Raw genomic sequence first — 19,715 nt, 5'->3', positions numbered from 1 at the left:
TATATCCCTTATAAATGGATTTTCATCTGTCTTATATAATATAGATCTACATATATTTGAACAGTCATCAGCAATATGGCTTAGTCTTTCAATTGTGTTCTGTATTCCCATTACACTGGTGGTCATGTCACGATAACCCTTATCCTCTTCCTGATATTTCTTTGATCGTGCCCATAAGTCATCCTTCACCTGTGGGGTGCTAGTATAGTATCCATTTCCTTCACTTGAGTTTTTAGGTATCTTACTAGCACATTCTAATATGTCTTTTGACATTTGTTCCATCAATTTTCCATTATTGTTTTGTCTTAATTCTACTGAAATGTCTCCTGTTAGGGATACTGTTCCCTCATATACTTTTTCAGGTTTAACAGAATCTTTATTAATTGTTTGAGAAAGATCAACCTCCCCCATGTTTAACAAGTCATCAACCTTTGGTGTCATTTTGTTTATGTCAGTCAGGGGTATTAATGGCGGGTCTTTGTAGCTTGCAACTGGAACATCAGTGTCCACTGAGTCTACTGGGTTAGTGGATTTCTTATCTTCCACTGACAATGATGGATACATTCCCTGGTGGCATAAGGGCCCTTCAATTATCTCAGAATATGTTGCAGTAGTGCTGTGGATTCTACATTGGAAACCTGACTGAATATCTTCCACATGCCTAATGACGCTAATCTTTTTGTTCTTTTATCTCCGTTATATGTTACAAAGATATACAATATTATTTGGGCTATCACTGTATTATCAAAAGAGCCATCTGGGGCCATGGAACCAGGGAAGACTTAGTACCTTCTGCCCCTTCCTGACAATTTCTTTTTATCCTATCAGAGTCTCCTGGAAATGTGGAAATCATGTGGCCTAAAGGAGTCCCTTTCTCTCCATGCCACCTTGCGGAAGATTTCTTAAAAAAAAAAGAAATGACCTCACAATTTTTCTTTTAAAGTACCAGAAACCTTATCTATTCCTGTTCGTTGGGAAAATACTTGTGGACTATAAGACAGACCGTTTCAAACGACACACCTACACTCAAATCACATGGATCTATATTACACTGAATACATCTACCTGGTATCCTAGTAGACCAAACTCATAATAGTCTTAAAGGCTCCTGTCCTAATGGAGTTAATTAAAAAAAAAATCAGTTGGTACCTCTGATAATCCAAGAGAACTCATGATCTATTACACATGCTATAATAATCACAAATCTACGTTATATATCCATCCAACAAACAAAGTTGCCTGTCAAAGGAGAAGCCTCTCGTCAAGATGTTCTATTGCCCAAATTTCTTTAATAGAGGGGTTAAAACGAGGAAAACAGCAGCCATGCCTCCACAAGTATAAGTTCAGCCTGACGTGTTTCGTGGTCACTCCACTTTCTCAAAGGCCAAGGAACTGAAAGGCAGCAGCACAGCAGTTTTTAAGCACCACACCTGATAACAGACCTCCGCCTTGGTGGGTGTGGCCACTCCCGTGGCCTGATGGTCTTAGTAGTGCCCAGTATTGCTGCAGTGAGATGCCGTGCATTTGCCCCAAATTTGTTCAATTAAAACACCCCAGTGGGCGGTGGGACACAGCTTGAGTCCCCGCTGACACAATCTTCCCCCAATATGCGGCTCTTGTCCCATTCGCATCAGCGCTTTTACGTCAAAGCTGGAATGCTGTTTGACCAGCACAAGGGCTCTCTCCTAAGGTATGAGTGGCAGGATCTCCATTCCTGTCTTCAAGAGCCCGCTCTGCAGGGTCGGGCCCCCAGCAAATAAAACTTTTTGGGAATACTAATGGAGTGGGATGACCCGCTTGCGGTGTTGCCAGCCACATATGGATTTCCTAGGCGATGTGGCACTCTGTTGAAGAAAGTGAGAGGCGAAGGATGCTTTCCTTTCTCCTACAACTTCGCAGCTGAAGCAAATATTTTTGTGAACACCGCAACATTTCAAAGCATTTTGCAATGATTGATAAAGGCACTGGGTGAAATAACGGTATTAAGCAGAATGATACTTGTGAACACTCACCTGGTGCATGGCGGAACCTGCAGTTCAAGCACTGCGGGACCAAGTCCACTTGAAATACAATGAGGACACACCTTCCTATGATTAAGGCGGAAGAACGCTGAAACGCGTCAGGACTCTTTAGTGTGTCTCGTGCTGCTGTGTTTGAGACTAATAAAGTCAGCTTCATGCAGTCAGACGAAGTTGGGCTCTTTTGTTGTGTGCGAATATATATATATATATATGTATATATGTATATATGTATATATGTATATATATATATATATATATATATATATATATATATATATATATTCACTGAAAAAACCATAGGTTTCACATCAGTTATAGTTGGGTGGAAATTTTACTCGCATAAAACCATTGAAATTCCCACGTTATAGTTAGTTGGACTCACTATAACTTGCGCGTGCAATGCACTGCTGATGACGTCACATATTACATCACTCATGACATGGTCAGTGACATCACTCATGACATCACTGATGACATCTCAAATGACATCACTGATGACAACATCCTTGTGACAAAGTGGCAGACCTCCTATCAGCATAAAATAACCTTTGACACACACATTCAAAAATAGAAACTAACATTTTCTTAAAAAAGGAGAAACCAATACCAATTACAACAACTTATTAGGTAATTCCAACATCCACTCATTCACCAACAGTTCTATATAGTCACTCATGCATATACTTACTCATCATATGTACTCATACACCTATACATCCTGTTACACACTAATACTCATCCATATAGTTACTCACACACAAATTCACACATGCAAATAAACTATCAAAAAAACATTTACTTGATTATATTGCTATATACACACCACTACACATACTTCTACAGAAACGGAAACATATTTACTCTCTTAAACAATCAATTATAAAAACACATACTCACTAACCCACCCATACACACAATCATCCACCCATACAGTCTTGCACACATGCTGTCTTCAAAATACATACAAATAGTGAGTCACTCATTCATGCATCTGTGCTCTAAGTAATATCCCCCACCGAACCATACAGACACTTATACTGATACTCAAAAAACAACTAATAACCCATATACACACTCATGTAGCTACTCACCAACCCATGCAGCCACTTATACACAAAGTGAGACACAGATACAGATATTTAAATATTTAAACATTACTCGCTAATATATGTATTCACTAAGATACATTTAATAAGTCAGTTAACCAATCAATTTTACACACAAAAAACATCCATTTAGACATTTATTTACCCATTTATTCTTCCATCAACCTTTAGATATACATATATAAAAAATATTTATTTTTCAGAAAGATACACATTCACTGGATGATGTCATCAGTGATGTCATTTGAGATGTCATCACTGATGTCATGAGTGATGTCACTGACCATGTCATGAGTGATGTAATATGTGACGTCATCAGCAGTGCATTGCACGCGCAAGTTATAGTGAGTCCAACTAACTATAACGTGGGAATTTCAATGGTTTTATGCGAGTAAAATTTCCACCTAACTATAACTGGTGTGAAACCTATGGTTTTTTCAGTGAATTTAATAGGTTTTTTAAATGATAATTCCTAACTATAACTGGTGTGAAACCTATGGTTTTTTCAGTGAATATATATATATATATATATATATATATAGATATATATATATATATATATATATATATATAATTTCTATGGCAAAATGAAACCCCCTCATTTTGTTCCTTTGCAAATTAAATGTTTTAAGTGTTAACACTTTATTCCAATCAAGATGACTTCAGGTGTGCCATACTTTTGTCATAATTAAGACTGTTAGCGCTCTAGTTGTTCTTTAGAACACTCTGGGACATTCTGTCATTGGGCTATAGTTGGGCTACATCTGGCTGATATTTGGGCTACATTTGTTTTTTTTGTCTCTGGTGGCCATCTTTGGGCTACATTGGGCTACATTTGGGCTCTAACATATATATAGCCCAATGTAGCCCAATATATATATTTTCAAAGTTAATTTTCGTAAAAACTACTGGAGCATATATCTTGAGACATAGCAAAGGCACATCGGGGTACCGGTCCCTCCAATTTTGCCAAGTTTGGTGGAAATCCATTCAGCCGTTCGAGTTCAACCGCCCTATGGAAATTAACATGGGGAAAACACGTTTTGGGACCCCCCTTTTATCTCGGCCCCCGCTTGACGGATCCCCCCGAAACTTTCAGGGAAGGAGCGGAGCGCAGCGAGGCAAAGTTAAGGAGAATTACAGGCAGATCCCTCATTCGGCGCCAAAGTTATTCCCAATAGAATGTTGCGGATTTCCTATGAGAAACGATCCTAACTATAACTACCTACTGGCGACCGCCAGTAGGTAATATATATATATATATATATATGTAATTGGAGTCTTTCACAAAGTGAATTGCATGCGCTCTCGGACAAAAAGGCAAGAAGAGGGTCAAAATAGTTGGTAATGCAGTTTAATGCACAACGCGTTTCAGCAAAGAAAGCCTTGTTCACGTGCAACCCCACACTCACAGACACCAAGTATAAATAAAGTTTTTTCAGACTGTAGGCTCATAGTCAACAACGAAGTAGGACTGGCAAAGCAGATGGTTTTGTGGCAGACATGTTGGAATGGTCAAACGGAATATACATCGTTTTTACAAAATCTTGCTCGTATTCGATGAATGATACACACAATTAATAAATAATTCATGCAATTTGCAAATCAATAATTATAAAGGTGTAACATGTAATCAAAACATATATTGCGGAAAAATCCCATTTTTGAAAAGATATGTAAATACCACAGAATCCGAATATCGGTACTGCCATGGGTTCTTGCTTCGCTCCTAGTTTAGCGAATCTGTTCATGGGCTATTGGGAGCAGGAAATCCATGGTAGTATCACACTGGCAGAGGATTTTAAGAAGGTCGTCGCATGGCTCCGTTACATCGACGACCTTTTTATCATCTGGAGTGGTACTAAATCTGAAGCTGAAGAGTTTGTCAGGAAACTTAATTGTAACAGCTATAACATCATTTTGTCTGGCAACGTTAGTGACAGCCAAACTGAATTTTTGGATGTCAAACTGGAGATTAGAGACCATAAAATCTACACCTCTTTGTTTCGCAAGGCCACGGCGGGGAATAGTGTGCTTCACGCACAAAGTAGCCACCCTGAAGCTCTAAAATGGAGCATCCCCTACGGGGAACTGCTCAGGGCCAAAAGAAATTGTAACACCAATGATGCTTACCTGAAAGAGCAGGCAACCATCATAACCAGGTTTCAAAGCAGAGGCTATCCTAGTTGGGTCCTTAAAAAAGCCAAAATGAGAGCAGATGAAATAACAAGACCTGAAACATTAACTGACAAGAAGACTGCTGACACTGTGGAGCAAGATGAATCTACCAGACTCATCTTAACTTACAGTTCAGAAGTTAGTCAAGTCAAAAAACTGTTATCCAAAAATTGGGATATTCTGAAGACAGATTCCATTCTTGGTAACAGTATACCTGATCGTCCTGCCATCACTTACAAAAGATGTAGGAATATAGGTGACCTAGTGGTCAGGAATGACATTACTAAACACAGTAAGACTAACTCTGAACATGGTCTAGTGGGTTTTTACCCATGTGGCCATTGTAAAGCTTGCAAGCACAGTAAATACAGAGGATCTGTAGAATATAATAACATCAATAAAAATCTGACCTCTTTCTTTACCTGCAGCACCACATTTGTGATTTATGTCATCGAATGCTCCTGTAAATTGTGGTATATAGGCAGTACCAGCTGTGCTGCCAAAAAAAGAATCCTTGAGCACCTCAGGGCCATTACCAACAAGGACCCTAAATACCCTGTGGCACGTCATTTTGAACAGAAACACTATTCCAATACCTCTGAATTAAATTTCTTCATATTGGAACAGGTCCCCAAACATCCGAGAGGGGGTGACAGGGTACTCAACTTGAGACAACGTGAATCCAAACTCATAATTGAGTTCCAAACCAGATTCCCGGGAGGTCTCAACATGGATGAGGAACTGGCCATTCACCTGAGAGAGTAGTGTCTATCAACCTCGCTAACTGCCAGCATTGTCTAGACTTTCTCAGCATAGTTTGTTATGATGTTAAGCACCGACTCCGCTCATCGTCTTCTGACATGTTTTTAACATAATTGTTTTTCTTATTATGTTGTCTAGTCATATATTTTTCATTTAGTCTGTCTCATGTTATTGATTAGTCACATTTCACTTTTAAATTTTGATTCTATCTTTTGTTCTTTCTCATTCCTTAGGAGGAAAGGAGGGGGCCCACCACTGGATCACACCTGCACGGGCGCACCCAACCTTTGCACTCCTGGAATCACTGCTCGAGTTTGTACCACACGTCCAGACACCATAGCTTTAAGGTTTGACCTTTCCAGGTATATAAGATTTTGGTCCATTGCAGAGAGTGAATACAACAGCATTGGGCAGTCACAATTACCAGGCATTGTTTGAATTTCATGGTTGGGTTGATGGTGACACTTACTTAGTAAAACTTTCCCCAGCCGTTGCCCGGATCCATGCCTATCACAGAGGCCCATGATGGACTTTACAAACTTGTATTATACATATATTCACATAATTTTTGGTGGAAGAGATCCACGCCACGCAAGTGTATTTTACTTTTTAGGCTGTACCATCACTTCTATAAGCTATGCAGCATAGGGTGCTGTTAGCTTTGATTCGATTTGATTTGAGCTGTGTGTTGTTTTCTCCAGCGCATTGAGCCTGATTGTAATACTGCAGAGATTGCTCTGCAGTCCTGGGCTGTTTGCATGTATATATATGTGTCTAAGCATAGCTAATGGGACTAGTGCTGCAAAATATTCTCCTGGCAATAGATGCATAGTATGTGCCTCAACTTCTCCTTTTGATGCCACTTGGCTAACGGAGTAGCCGATATTCGGATTCTGTGGTATTTACATATCTTTTCAAAAATGGGATTTTTCCGCAATATATGTTTTGATTACATGTTACACCTTTATAATTATTGATTTGCAAATTGCATGAATTATTTATTAATTGTGTGTATCATTCATCGAATACGAGCAAGATTTTGTAAAAACGATGTATATTCCGTTTGACCATTCCAACATGTCTGCCACAAAACCATCTGCTTTGCCAGTCCTACTTCGTTGTTGACTATGAGCCTACAGTCTGAAAAAACTTTATTTATACTTGGTGTCTGTGAGTGTGGGGTTGCACGTGAACAAGGCTTTCTTTGCTGAAACGCGTTGTGCATTAAACTGCATTACCAACTATTTTGACCCTCTTCTTGCCTTTTTGTCCGAGAGCGCATGCAATTCACTTTGTGAAAGACTCCAATTACATTAATTCACCGGACTGCTTCGCCGGTATTTGCGCCACCTTCCACGGGTTCCAAGTGCTCCAGAAGAAGCCTTCAGTTTTTCTCATATATATATATATATATATCTATACTACTATTATAAAGAGAGAACACAAACCTTTGAGCCAGGTAAACTCGAAAAGTACACCACCATTCAAAACACCCAAGACATCTTTGAAAACCTCAGGGCAAGCAGAAGGACATAGGATATTAAAAATAAAAAATATACGTTATACGGCCGGGGCGGGAGGGGGCCGGGGGTGGGAGTGCACGCAAGCCTCAAATGCTGCCCCCAGCCTCTTTCTGCCCCAGGCAACGCTGGGGCGGGCTGCTAGTATATATATATACACCTCTCAATATTGCCAGCAACCACAGAGGTTTTATTTCCTATCGGTCCCCCCCAAGCTACACTCACCTGGAAGTACGGCATCCTGGGAACTGTAGTTCTGCCCAGTACTACAGTATAGCTGCAAGAAGTGACCATTGGTTAGCGGACTTCCACCAATGGGGGAGACTTTTGGCAAGTAAAAGGTGGGGGTGGAGTTATGCCTTGAAGACAGCGGCATTTGTAAAAGGCCCTAATTGCCGAAATGCATTATGCGTGAGCTGATCTCCATAAAGAATTCCCGACATTTCCCCCGAGTGGCCTCTACCTCTTCGTGTGGAGTGGATTTCAGTGGATATTGTCGCGCTTGCCAGAGGCGCGTTGGCGGCCCCGTTCCCTTAAGAGGCTGGAGTGTTACAGGCACCTTCTGCAGCAGCAGCTTTTCGTCTTAGTCAAGTTATTGACACAACTCCGGCCCGCCAGGAACTGCAAGCCTCACCTGGACAGCTGCGGACAGCGGATTGTGTCTGTATGATCAAGTCAGGCTCACTGAAGCACTGACTTTCTGCCCAGCAGGCACACGCAGGAATCGGCTGGAACTCAATAAAGAATTCCCGACATTTCCCCCGAGTGGCCTCTACCTCTTCGTGTGCAGTGGATTACAGTGGATATTGTCGTGCTTGCCAGAGGCGCGTTGGAGGCCCGTTCCCTTAAGAGGCTGGAGTGTTACTGGCACCTTCTGCGGCAGCAGCTTTTCGTCTTAGTCAAGTTATTGACACAAGTCCGGCCCGCCAGGAACTGCAAGCCTCACCTGGACAGCTGCGGACAGCGGATTGTGTCTGTATGATCAAGTCAGGCTCACTGAAGCACTGACTTTCTGCCCAGCAGGCACACGCAGGAATCGGCTGGAACGTTGAAGGGGACGTGAGGGAAATCTTTTAATCACCGTGACAAGGACTCCGAATTTTGAACTCTACACCTCTCAATATTGCCAGCACCCACAGAGGTTTTATTTCCTATCGGTCCCCTCCAAGCTACACTCACCTGGAAATACGGCATCCTGGGAACTGTAGTTCTGCCCAGTACTACAGTATAGCTGCAAGAAGTGACCATTGGTTAGCGGACTTCTGCCAATGAGGGAGACTTTTGGCAAGTAAAAGGTGGGGGTGGAGTTATGCCTTGAAGACAGCGGCATTTGAAAAAGGCCCTAATTGCCGAAATGCATTATGCGTGAGCTGATCTCAATAAAGAATTCCCGACATTTCCCCCGAGTGGCCTCTACCTCTTCGTGTGGAGTGGATTGCAGTGGATATATATATATCTATATCTATATATATATATATATATCTATATATATATATATATATATATAGATATAGATATATATATATATATATATATATATACTTTTTTTTTTTTTTTTTTTAAACAACTGACCACATTTTTGTACAAAATGTCAACTATTTCTTTCTTTGTGTGACGTTTTCATAATTCGAACTGTCAGGATAAACTTCTTATATAATTTCTATTTCTCTAATAATTCCACAAGTGAAAAATACTCTGCCAAGTTGAACTAGATACACATCTATTTTCCTGACGATTCCTAAACAAAGGCCTGCCAGGATTAATTAAATGCACATCTCCGTTTGGAACAGTTGTGGATCAATACACAAGGAATCGATGATTGCCCTTTTTTCCTACCTTAATCTGGCCGCTGCAGACACCCCCCAGACCGGTACCCCTGTCGCCCAAAAACAGAAATTTCGTCTAAACGGGTGTCTGTGATCCTCCTCAAATTGTGCATGACTAAATTAGTTGTCCGAAGGGGAACCCCCCCAGCGGCATGCCAGAGCAAAGGGAATCTCTTGGCTGGCTCTGCCACTTTGTTGGGAAAACATCCTTTAAGTAGCTAAAATCATTCAATCACCACATCTGCAACAAAGGGAGTACAAACAGGTTTGTTTCATATGCACACAATAAGACAGCTGGAAGAGTGATGGCACCATAATAGAAGCACAAGACAGTCTCAAATTACACACGCTGCGAGTCAATTATTATAATACTATGTTTGGCAAACAGCCATTACTTCAATACCATATTACCAATAGAAGAAGCTTCCTGCTTTTTTGTTCTGTCCCACCCAGAATGCACACATTTCCTTAAAGCAAAGCTTTCCTGTTTTCGTGACTTTAACAGTTTTGCTATCTATACAGATCTATATTTGGAACATCCTCTGCTGCTCTGAATTTCCAGCAACATATTCAAGTCACAAAGGTTCCCAGAAACACACAATTGGAGGGAAAAAACACTTGAGTCCAACCACATTTAGACCTTTTTTTTGAAGCAGGCTGTAGATTACCAGATAAAATGTGAAACTTAAACATGCACTTTTAACCACACATTTAAACGCCTCATACAAAACTTCCTTCTTTACACGATAATAACGTTTCACAGTTTCTGGGAAAGAGACAGGTAAAAAAGAATAATGAACAGAATGATTAGGGCCTAATTCTAAATTAGGGTTTACATTCCTTTCACCGTGCTGATACTTCGAATCCACCCCCCCTTTTTCCATGTTGATACTTAACACCCATCTCCCCCTTTTCTGTGTTGCTACTTCCCATCCACCACCTTTTTCCGTGTTGCTACTTCCCTTCCATCTGTCCCCCCTTATCTGTGGTAGTTCTTCCATGTTTTCCATGTTGCCTCCACCCTACCACTTCCCTACTGTCTGTGTTTCCTCTTCCCTACCACCACCGCCACCCACCCACCTTAAGGTTTAAAAAAGCGCTAAGTCATGGCCATCTCAGTCGCGTCAAAGTACTATTTGTTTTTTAGTTTCTCTCATCACAGCGCTTAAAAAATTTTTTTTTTTAGCACGTATCGCTCCCATTTCTTTCTCAAGAAAACTAAGGTGCTATGCTTATCTAAACATCGGAAAACGGGGTCCAAAGGTAAATTCATTTGGAATCTAGATGTTAAACCAATATCCCAGGTGAATTCATACAAATATCTTGAGTTTCAACTTGATCACAATTTCAACTTTAACCACCAGTTGGACCAAGGAAAAATGAAAGCAAAACAACTCCACTACACCTTTAAAACTCTAGAGAGTAAGTTAAAAGGCTGCTCAACGGGTCACCTGCTAAAGGTAATTGCATCAAAATTCATTCCAACTATATCTTATGGGCCAGAACTGATGAATACAAAAGATGCAGCCGCCTTAAACCAAGCCCAGTCGAGTATTTTTAAGAGTCTATTCGCAATCCCACGACACATCTCCCAGTCACAGATTTGACTGGAATATGGGCTTAAAAAACAGAAACCAGCCCGACAAGGAGCGGTGGCCAAATATTACTGGCGGATGAGGAAAGCAGAAGAAAACATTAGAGCCCACTCTTGCTGGTCAGAAATTAAACAGCAAGTGAGACAAAATAATTCCATTGTCAGCGTACTAAAAGAATCATTTGCAGACCTACACCTCGAAGAGGTCTGGCACACAATCCTCTCCTACTCCGTGTTCAAAAAAGTTTTGAACATAGCCATTAAACGAATGTCTTTGTTAATGGACAAAACTGCATTTGCAAAATAAAAACACGCATGGGCAGTGATTCAATCTTATCAGACGCTGAAACCACAACAATATTTGTCAGAACACTTCACACATCATAAAAAGTACTATCTGACGATGCTACGGTTGGGGCACTTCCCCACAAAGGACTTGACCCCGAAATGGAAATGTATATGGCCGACGAAAGAATGCCGATTGTGTGGACAGGGAGATGAGACATTACTACACCTCCTATGCACCTGCCCCTCGCTTCTAGAAACCCGGAAAACTGTCCTTCGCGAGATTCTCAGGAACAAACAATTAAGGACATGCAGAGCAGCTGTCATAGAACTCCTTGGAGGCTTGTCAGTGCAACTGTCCTGCAAAGCCATTACGTTTTGGAAAATGGCAGCTAAAGAACTAGATAAAACACAAGAATCAACTTGAGTGGCTCTTACAATACTGACTGGTCTTTCCTCACCCACTCCTGCACTATTTTCTGATCTCTCCTCAATGAAATATCCTAGCATTTTTAAACTGCACTGATTATAATTGTAATATTTCTGATTTTAATTGTTAATGAGGATTGAGTAATGACGACAGTGTTTTTATCCTTTGCATCTTTCAATCCACCACTTTTAACCATAGTGTACAACGTGCTTTTACAATCTTTTACGATTTTTTAACGAAATCAAATAAAAGTATTATTGACTTGACTTGACTCTTCCATTTCTTGTCTTCATAGTTCACCACTTTAAGTCAAATTTCAAAGCTGTTTAGCTTGACAAAGAGTTTAGTATGGGACATATGGTCAGCGTAACTAAAATGCAAATAGAACACATCCATTACCTCTCCTTGCTTTGAATGCCAATGCCTACAAGAGCAACAGCTGTCATACCCTTCATAACTGGGTAGGCCTCTTTTCAGGTCCAACTTTGATGCGTGTTTTATATACTTTATGGTCTTACATCCTTCCCTTTGCTTTTAATGTGTTTGTTTCTGTGTCCTTTTAAAATCCTTTCTTGTTAGTGGTCAATCGTTCCTCTTTGGCCCTCCTTTTTTGTCTTTCATTTCCTTCCACGGAGCAGGGACCAAGTACTGTATCTTTATACTTTAGTTTTTATCTGTTCGTTTGGGGGACTGTTTTTTATTTGCTTCCTGCTCGTGTCACTGTTTGCCTGTGTTCAGCTTTGGCGCCCATAGCTGCTTGCTATTTGATGCAGCATTTGTCTCTCTTAACTCCTCCCATGTCGCTCCATGCCTGCCCCACCTTTCTTCGTGTCGCTGTTTGTTTTAAAAAAGAAAAATAATTACAATGCTGTTCTGCCAGGTTTGCGTGGAGCACATTAGTCATTCCAGCCCCTCCGACTCCCCCTTGGCCTAGAGCTCCCATCCCATGCACTTTGTTTGCATTGCACGCTTTTTAAAGAGTGCTTTTGTTTAGTTCTTCCTACTTGACCATGTCAGAATAAGCTCACTAACTAATGAGCGATGACTAAAATGTTGACGGCTAGCTCGTTAGCAGCATTCTGTTTCATTGCTTTTAAACGCCTAAGCTTTATTTCGCTTGGCTAAATCTCGTTCCCCCACCTGCCCCGTCCCTGCTTCATCTCGCTACCTCGCCCTCATGTACGATTATTCCCCCCCTTGACAAAAGCAATGCCTTTATTGTTAATGAACCAGCGCTCATTTGAGTTTTTTCCCCTCTCCGCCTGAAACTATTTTTGATAAAACTTTATCCAAAATATCAATAGAATATGAGACTGCCATTGACCAATCCAAATGTGTGAACGGCTGATCAATTACTGAGAGGATCACCCCCCCTGCCTCCCATAACCAATCACAGTTTAACTTTCCTGGCTTCCATCCACTCACAGCTCCAACGCCCTCTCTTTGCCTGCGTTTGGTAAAAAGCTGCCATTTGCTGTTGCTTTGGTTGTTGGATGGCCTGACTCGCGATGGGAACCTTGGTGGTGAATATTTGTACCTTACTCCAACTATAAATCTTTCAGGAATTATTTCAGATGCATCGAGGATGATAGCTGCCTCCTTCCGAAATACACGCCTGTAAGAAACGCTGTAAGACGTACACGAAGATTACGGCGACAGCAGGATACAGAATAATAGTGTTCCAACGCAGCCTGGACTCTAGTGTTGTTGATACAGCTCCATGGGTTGGAGCCGGCATGACTGAGCAAATGCCAGCGGTATGTTCTGGATTCCTCCATAACCTTGAACCGGTTATGACTGGGTGCATCTGACTAATAATTTCAAGATCCTAGAGATTTCCCCCAAAATATCCAGCCGTCTTGAATCATGGAAATAGGTGGTCTTGATGAAAGTAGATCCAATTAGTAATCTTCACCAAACGTGCGTTGATCACGTGATGTTACAAGATCCCAACTTACGACACAACAATGGCTACATTTGAAGCTTTCTCTCCGTTGTTGTGTATGTAACCTGGGGTTGGAATGGTTATGAATGAAATGTCTATATGAATGTGTGCTGTTGTGTGTAGTGGTAGAGTGGATGTGTGTGGCTGTTGGTTGTTGGACAGATCAAGACATATGTCAACAATTGGTTCTATATGATTGTATAGTTTCAAAAAATCAACTTTTAAAGAGGTTTGTATATATTTTTCTAATATTCTTTTTATTGAACAGTTATGACAGTACAGTGAGAGGAATTCGAAGCCACACAACATTTTTAGACATGACAAGAATAAGGCACTAATAAAAATGCATTGTACAACCTGAGCACATTTTCTGTACACCACTAATTAGAGTCATGGTCAATGTCCCCGTTAGCCCTTCTCAGTTCCACTGTTGGGGAAACACATAAATCTTCTCTAGATACATTCCATGTAGCCCATTTCTGATCCCATTTCTTCGGATAGCCCTTGTGTTTAAATACCTCCTTCTCTGCAATCATTGCATTGTCCATATCGTTTGCCCATCTCCAATAAGTGGACAGATCTCCTGTCCCCCACATTTAGCCTATGTTTCTCTTAGCAAGGGTAAATCCCAGTAAGGCCCACATAGGTTCAGTCTGGGTGAGGTCAATGGCCTCCCATATATTTAACAGACAGAGTCGTGGGGAATTGGTTATAGTCTTCCCACCCACCTGTGCAAGTGTGGAGACAATTCTTGCCCAACATTGGCGGATAGCTGGGCACTCCCGGATCATGTGGAAAAACGTGCCTTCTGCGGCACACCTCCTAAGGCACCCTGTGTCAGGTCTTCGCCCCATTTTGACCAACGTTTGTTCAGAGAGATATGTTGTATGTAGGATTTTTAACAGGACTAACCTTAACCTCATTGGAATAGCCACCTTCCTGGGAGAAGAAAGTGCCTCCTGCCAGTCGTCATCCTTTAGGTACCCAATATCCGATTCCCACAACTACCGGAGACCTATTAACGGGTCCGACTTATCATTTATTAATTTGCGATATGTAAGGGATATTGCCTTGCGTGAAATAGGGTCCATTAGGAGTCTGTCCTCTAAAGGGGACGTTTCGGGCAGGACCTCACCGCTCGTGACAGCGACAGTCAAGGCATGACGAATTTGTAAATAGCGGGACGTCAGTGACCCCGCCAGTTGGTATTCTGCTTGTAGGTCTTTAAGTGGAACTATTGCGTTTCGCTTCCAAAGGTCACCAACTGAGGAGATGTAAATTACATCCCATTTGTCAAAGCCCGGGCAGTTACACAGAGTGCAAAGTTGCTTGGTCTCTCATAGAGGGTGGTTAGTGTTAGTTTCTTGTGCCACCCCAGTGTTTTGGTAGCTTGGTGCCAAATTGCAACTGTTTAGGCTGTGGGGCAGGTAAGGTGTTGGCGTTTGGGGTTAGAATAAAGTGCTCTCCGATATCCACCCGGATTCATTATCCATTTTTCTGTTTGGTACGCCGGTTCAGACTTCAGGGCAAAGACCCAGTGATTAATGACTGTAAGTTGTGAAGCTCAGTAGTATTGTTTGAGGGCGGGCAACGCGATCCCACTATTATTATACTACCCTCTGATCAATTTATGCGCCGCAATACGTGGATTTTTCCCATCCCATAAGAGAGTCCTAACCTCGCTCTCTATGTTGGTGAAGTATGTATCCGGGACATTGTAGGGGGTGTTCTGCAGCACATATAAAAAACAGGGCAACGCTAGCATTTTAAACAGTGCTGCCCTACCCAGGAGAGTCAGAGGTAAAGACCACCAGTGGAGGACATATTTCTGGAGTTTGATCAGCTGAACCTTAAGATTGATGTAATAGAAATGGGTGGGGTGTGGGGTTATAAATTTGCCTAGGTAGCGAAACCCCTCCGTAGCAACCGTAACGTTAGTGTCTTTGGGCATCCGTGGTGTGGGACCCTGAAGCATATACAGTATGGATTTTGCCCAGTTACTAGTGTACCCTCAGTGTGTGCTAAAAATGGCAAAAATATGGAGGATCAGGTGAATCGAGGTTGATGGGACCGCAACATATAGTAGGACATCGTCAGCATAGAGGGAGATTCTATCTTTGTGGTCTTTGGGCCATTCCAGTCCTCTGATCATGGGGTCGCCCCTAACCCAAGTCACTAATGGTTCCAGGATCAGGGCAAAGATAAGGGGCGATAGGGGGCAGCCCTGTCGAGTACCCCACTCTAAGCGGAATACCGGGATGCATGTTGATTGATGACGTTTTGAGCAGTCGGTTTTGTGTAAAGCAATTTCACCCATTTTATGAATGTGGGGCCAAAGCCCATGCGCTCAAGTAGAGTGAATAGGTAAGGCCATTTGATTGTATTGAATGCCATTTTTTCATCCAATGACAGCAGGGCAGCATCTTCCTCAATAGTGCTAATCCTCCCCATCACCCCATGCAATCTCTTACGGCTGAGGGCCGTATTTCTGCTAGGCATAAAGCCCGATTTGTCTGGGTGAACAGTCCTCCATATGACGGGGAGCAACCGGGTAGCCAACACCTTATCGAGTATCTTTACTTCCGCTGTTAACAGTGAGATTGGGCTATAGAAATTGCCCTCGTTGTTGGTTTTCCCTCTCTATGTATGACAACCACTGAGGCCAGCATCAAGTCGTGGGGCAGGGACCCACTTTGGCAGCTCTTCAGGTACATCCCCAGGAGAGCAGGCGTTATTTTGGAAGTTACTAGTTTAAACAATTCTATAGGGAGCCCATTGGGACCCATGGCTTTCTCCGATTTCATTCCCCGTATGGCAAGCACTAATTCCTCCTCTGTTAGGTCATACTACAAGGAGTCACTGTCCTCTGGAGCGGGAGTGGCAAGAGGAATGGTAGCTAGGAGGTCTCTGGCGTCAGCGAAGGTAGTGGTGGTGGTAGAGGAGTATATCGAGGTAAAGTGAGATGCGAAAACCTCGGTGATCTGTTGCGGGTCACTTAACAACTCTCCCTGTTCCCCCTCAATGAGGGGCACCCATCTCTGAGTGGCTTCTCGCCTCTCCAGCCACGCAAGCAATTTCCCTGTCTTGTCGCCCATCTCATATATTTTATGTATTGTAGCTTTCTGTTTAGATCTAGCTGCCTCTGTTGCGAGCTGTCGGTAGTCCTGTCTTTTTATGCTAAGAGTGTGTGTAAGTAGTTCGTCATCTGTATTTGCCACCATGTCCTGTAACCCCCAAGTCTCATTCTCCAGGGTCTCTAGCCTCGCCCTCAACTCTTTTTTGTGTCCAGCCATTAATGAGAGGGCTTGGCCTTTGATAACTGCCCCGAAGGACCCCCACAGGATCTGATGGTAGTCCACCAAGTTTGTGTTCTCAATGAAGAAGTAGTCCACCCCTTTTAAAATTTCACTCTTAACGTGTGGGATCTTCAAACTCCATGGGTTTATCGTCCCGGCAATGCTTCTATTTTCATGTGGTAGTGTTATCGGAGTAAGGACCGGAAAATGATTAGAAATGTCATGCGCTAGGCATCTAGCACCAGTAAAATTGAAAAGGTCTTTGGCGTGTGTAAGCAGGTGATCTATTCTAGACTGACTACCGTGGGCGCCAGAGTGGAATGTAAAATGGCGAGCTAGGGGATTAAGATGACGCCAGAGATCAACCAGGCCGAAAGCCGAGAGGAAATCCCTCATTTGTGAGGTGTCGTGGCGGTCGAAGTCTCAGAGGGCAGCTGTCGACCCGGCCATCACCCATCAGGTTTTTGTTTGTTTTTGCTTTTTGTCTCCCTGCTTTTTGTTTTCTCAGATCCTCTGTGCCCTTTCTCTCTGTGTTTCTGCCGCTGCTGCCCCTACGGCCCAGCCCCCCGCGCCTATTCGCTGTCCCCTGCCACCCACCTCTCGCCTCCCGCTGCTCCTCCCTCCCATCTCCCCTTAAAATGGCGGCCGCTATGCAGACGCGCGCAGGGGGCGCGCCGAAGGCAAACCCTTATGCGCCTGGACCGCGCCCAGCGCCAGAACCCCTGGCCCCCGCACCAGCCATGAAGACCGCCTCCGATACGACGCTAGCACCCTCATCGCTCTCAACCCAGGAAGGACCCCCACCTGCTGCAGGGCCACCCCGAAGCGCACCCATGGTCCCTTCGCCTGGCAGAACTGCAGCTTCTCCTTCATCGAAGATGCAGAGACTCCCGCCACGACAGAACACAAACAGCTCCGATGCATCCTGATCAACACCCGCTCCGCACGCAAACACGTCGTTGAGCTCTGGGACCTACTCGACACCACATCACCAGACGTCGCCTTCCTGACCGAGACCTGGATGAACGAAGCCTCCTCTCCAGACATCGCCATAGCCATCCCCGACGGATACAAGATCACCCGCAGGGACCGCACCAACGAAGTCGGAGGAGGAATCGCCATCGTCCACAAGAAGACCATCAGGGTCTCAACAAACACAGACGATACTCTCAGCACCGCCGAACACATGCTCTTCCAGATCCACATGGACCCCAATACCACCCTAAGAAGCACACTCGCACCCCGACCACAATTCTGCAACGCCATTGCCGACTTCATCAGCACGCACGCACTGACCTCCACCAACTACATCCTCCTCGGAGCCTGAACTTCCATCTGGAGACCAACAATGACAGCAACTCCTCCACCCTTATAGCCAACTTCGCCAACCTCGACGCTGACCCACATCGCCGGACACACGCTCAACGCCATCTTCTCCTCAAGCCCCCACGTCTCCTTCAGCCACGTCTCCGAGCCCACCTGGATCGACCACCACTGCATCCACTTCACCTTTCGGAAACCCGTCGCACATCACCGCACCCTACAGATCTCCCTTCGCTGCTGGGGCAAAATCACCGAAGTACAACTACAGACAAACCTCGCACTCAACCCACCGACCAACCCCGATGAGGGTGCGCACACCCTCAGAAGATGGATGGACGACTTCGCCAACACCTTAGCCTCACTGAAAAAACAAACCCTCAAAGACACCAGCAAGAGAGCCAACTGGTTTACCCCGGAACTCCTTGCGTCAATGTGCACCTGCCGGAAGTTGGAGAACATATGGCACAACGAGAAGTCGCTGAGCAGCCGCACAGCCCACAAAGACGCCATCCGCAACCACCACCACCTCATCAGGACCGCCAAGAAAACCTCCTTCAAAGACCGCCTCGACAACAACGCACACAAAAGCAAGGAGCTCCTCAACGTCGTGAAGGCACTCTCCAACCTCAGCTCCAACACCAATGACATCCCGCCGTCGCAAGCCCTGTGCGACTCCCTCGCCACCTTCTTCCACAGCAAGATCACCGACATCCACTACAACTTCAACCCCCGGACGACCCTAACAGGCCCCAACATGCCGGACCCACCACACCCCACAGACCACGACCCCCTGACAACCTGGGCCAACGTGAGCATCAAGGACACAATCAAAACAATGGGCACAATCAAATCTAGCTCGCAGTCTGATTCTTTTTCACACCACCTCTTCAACAAAGCCAGCAGCTCCATCGCACCCCACCTGCGCAACATCATCAACTTCTCTTTCGAGACCGCGACCTTCCCTGAGAGCTGGAAACACACCGAGATCAACGCCCTACTGAAGAAACCCTGGGTGGACCCGAGTGAACTCAAAATTATCTGGCCCATCTCCCTGCTTCCGTTCCCAGCTAAGGTCATCGAGAAGATAGTCAACATCTAGCTCAACCGCTACCTCGAAGACAACAGCATCCTGGACCCCTCCCAGTCAGGTTTCCGCAGCAACCACAGCACCGAGACCGCCCTCATTGCCGCCACAGACGACATCAGGATCCTACTGGACAACGGCGAGACGGCGGCCCTCATCCTTCTGGACCTCTCTGCCGCCTTCGACACCGTCTGCCACCACACCCTATGCACACGTCTCCACGACGCAGGGATCTGAGACAAGGCCCTCGACTGGACCTCCTCCTTCCTCTCCGGCAAAACCCAGAGAGTCCGCCTCCCCCGTTCTGATCCGAAGCCTCCGAGATCATCTCGGCGTCCCGCAGGG

General features: G+C 44.1%; 1 protein-coding gene across 3 annotated transcripts in view; it reads left to right on the top strand.

Annotated features, from left to right (window-relative positions):
• ICA1L (islet cell autoantigen 1 like) overlaps nucleotides 1-19,715 on the top strand; it is a 399,387-nt gene that overhangs the window by 39,360 nt on the left and 340,312 nt on the right. For 2 of the 3 annotated variants that reach the window (XM_078680242.1, XM_078680241.1), the window contains exon 2: nucleotides 6,301-6,429. The exons of the other annotated variant lie outside the window; for it this stretch is intronic. The gene's annotated coding sequence lies outside the window, so the exon portion shown is untranslated. The remainder of the gene's footprint in view (nucleotides 1-6,300; nucleotides 6,430-19,715) is intronic. 3 annotated transcript variants of the gene reach the window in all.

The sequence above is a fragment of the Lissotriton helveticus genome, chromosome 3_1 (assembly GCF_964261635.1).
Source record: "Lissotriton helveticus chromosome 3_1, aLisHel1.1, whole genome shotgun sequence".
Lineage (NCBI taxonomy): Eukaryota > Metazoa > Chordata > Amphibia > Caudata > Salamandridae > Lissotriton > Lissotriton helveticus.
Note: the sequence above shows the minus strand (reverse complement) of the source record. Positions and strands in the feature narration are given on the sequence as shown.